At 46.8% G+C, this 3,107-nt stretch overlaps 1 pseudogene; it reads left to right on the forward strand.

The window, feature by feature from the left end:
- The first annotated feature begins 398 nt into the window (after window positions 1–398).
- LOC121661007 lies at window positions 399–2,492 on the forward strand (annotated as a pseudogene).
- The last annotated feature ends 615 nt before the right edge of the window (window positions 2,493–3,107 follow it).

Below are 3,107 nucleotides of genomic sequence, written 5' to 3' on the forward strand. Positions count from 1 at the left end.
CAGGTTCTCCAGCTGAGATTTTTTTCAGAGGTCACTGTCATATCCAGCCCAAGTTTCATGACGTGTTTGAAACCTCATTTTGCTGCCCATTTTGCATTTTAGTCCACAAGTCTGTCCCCAGCTGCTAATCCTTTTGTAGTGTGGTCTGCTTTTTTCCCTTTTGGGATGAGACCTGTTGAGGAAATGAAGCCGGGTAACCAAACCAACACTATTCACTTCTTACTTTTGTATTACCAGGGGCCTAGGCCCTAGGGTATATCACCGTGTCCCGCAGCCATAGGGAGGAGGAGGAGAGAAGATCCAGCAGGCAGGAATTGTGCAGCAAGATTGATTTATTTAATTATTATACAAACTCTTTTATAGATTTTCTAGAGGGATTCCTTGTGGAACAGGGGCATATGATCCCCCAGGAGACTCTGGGCAACCCAGGGCTGCTGCAGAAGCACCCTTGCAGGGGCCTCAGACTGCAGATAGGTCAGAAAGACACCTGGCAGCAGGCAGCCTTGAACAGCCTTGGGAAAAGATATACACTGGTCGGCTCCACCGCTGCTTAGAGGCTGTCCTGTGGGAATAAGGCGTGAATCATCTTTGTAAAGTAGATATAAGGGTAGGTAAACAATAAAGGAGCACGATGCTCAAATCATATCGGTGTTCATATCGTGACTTCGGCCGGCTCCCCTGCACTCAGAACCCCCCCTCCACCCCGCTAAAGACTTTTTTCTTCATAGTCTAATTGGACAAGGATCACCCACCCCTTGGGGGTGACTGGCTAAAATCCTAAAACATCCATTGTCAAAATATTTTTCTACTGTACCATAAACAAGACTTTTCAAGGTTGCAGGTGGTTTGGTTGTTTACATAACTGCTACCTCTTCTGTGAGAGAAAAAAGTCTCTCATGGACTTAGAAACTAGCAAGAAAATCTGTTGCAGTGGGGATCCTGACCCTTGGTCCCGTGACTGTAGCAGTTAAAATCCTTGCTAGTAGCATTTTTGTATCTACACTTTTGGGGTTTGCCTTTCATGGCAAGACGCCGGTCCAGCTCTTCACACTGATTTGCATCACATTTGTGGCCACCTTGATAGGGAACTCTCTAACTGTTGTGATCACAACCACTGACTCTGTCCTACACATGCTCATGTGAACCTTGCCTTGACAGATCTGCTACAGGCTGAGCATTATCCCCAAGATGCTCATGATTCTGCTGGTGGAGGAAAAAATTATTTCCTTCAGAGCTTGTGCATTGTGAGTTGTAGCTCATCTGCGTTGTCCTTTTTCTCACTTGAGAGTGTTTCCTCTGCGGTGCAATGGCTTATGACGGGCAAGTGGCAATATGTCATCCTTTGCAATATGCCACCATGATGAATAGGGATCGCTGCGTCAGGATGACCCTTGGGTCTTGGCTGTCTGGTGCCCCTGTGGCTTTGTGCTTCACCACATGGTTGTTCTCTCTGCCCCTCTGTGGGAGAAACATGGTCAATCATTTCTTTTGTGATGTTTTCCCTGTGTTAACGTTGCTGTGTGCAGACACAGCCTTGTTTGAACTACTGATTGTTATTGCTGTTGTCATAATAGTGATGATTCCTTTTTCTCTGATAGCCATCTCTTACCTTCGCATTATCCATGCTGTTCTTCAGATACCATCAGCTGTGGGCCAGAGACAAACCTTTTCCACGTGTGCAGCTCACCTGTTGGTGGTGGCTCTTTTGTACAGCACAGCTGGCATCATCCACCTGCAACCCAAGGCCAGCATGAAGAAAATGGTTTCCCTGTCCTGTGCAGTTATCACCCCAATGCTCAACCCCATCATCTACTGTAGCGTATGCCCAGCCACTGCCCTGGAAGGACGTCTGCTGAGATGAGGAGATTGAGCAATCTCCCAGCAGGACCCCCTCCGGGAAGGCAGCTAACTTTGCAGTTATGGCGAGAAGAAGACAGACCCAGAATCCTCTGGGAGACCCTATGCAGATCTTTTGTAACCCATTGGCCTTTACCCTCTGACACCCACCCCCTGTATCCCTATAAGAGCTAGCCCTCTGCCCCTGCAACTGAGAGAGCACGTCCCAAGTCTCCCCTTCGCTTGGAGTACAGACCAGCAATAAAGCTACTTCATGCGGAACCAGCTACACGGGCCTCTCTTCTCTCCCTGGTCTGGCTGCCTGGGAGGCTGCCCTGCAGAGCTGAGCTGAAATCACGAGCTGACAATCACTAAAGCGCTGACAGCTTCTGCATGGGCCCTCCTGCCAGCAGCTGAGGGAAGACACCGGGCCTCAGGAAGGCGATTCCTTTTGGGACCATCTCTCCGGACTGGTCACAGCTTCCTCAGTCAGAGCTACTGACCCCTCACCAGCTGCCACAACTATCTACAGCTTGAGGAATCAGGAATTCAAGCAAAACCTGAAGAGATGCACTGATGAGTGGTTCCTTAGGAAGCAGGTGGCTGTTTTTCCACTGTCCAGGTGATGGATTCCTTGTAGCTGCACAGAACATGAGAGTTCCCCTTGTAAAAAAGTTAAATAAAATCTAAGAATTAAGTGAAATTCCTTTCAAAGAGACATCTGCTATTTTAGCAATCCTTTGCTCTTAAATCCATAAAATATCTGACCTCTTTTTACTCAGCATGTTAGAATACAGTATAGCTGTACCTCTGACATTGCAAACAAATGAGTAGACCTGAATCAGTGTAGGAACACTACAAAAGTGGATTATGAAATTCTTATCCTCCCCCACCAATCATTATACTTTTATCTCCCTAAGTACATAAAATCTCTGGCATGGGAATAAGAAGTTTGTTTTCCTCTCTGTCAAAGCAAAAGGGATAACCTGGAACTCCCTCCACCACCATCTCCACCCCCAAAAAGCCCTCAAAAAACTCAGGAATGAGTTTAGAAACAAGCTGAAACCTTATGATTGGAGGGAAGATGTGTCTCCTGGTGTGTTCTTCCTACTGATGTGAGAGACTGGGTCCAAGTCTAGACTTCATCTCATTTTTTTCCTCTCAGAGCAAAGACTTCTTGCACAAAGTAGTAACTTGCTCAGTTCAAACTGGAAAAGGTAAAGTGAAACATTGCCAGATACCTGCAGTAGCTTTGTTCAATTTTTACCCCT

The sequence above is a fragment of the Corvus kubaryi genome, unplaced genomic scaffold (assembly GCF_017639235.1).
Source record: "Corvus kubaryi isolate FWS band 111438036 unplaced genomic scaffold, C.kubaryi_AGA036_p1.0 37041, whole genome shotgun sequence".
NCBI classification, from domain to species: domain Eukaryota; kingdom Metazoa; phylum Chordata; class Aves; order Passeriformes; family Corvidae; genus Corvus; species Corvus kubaryi.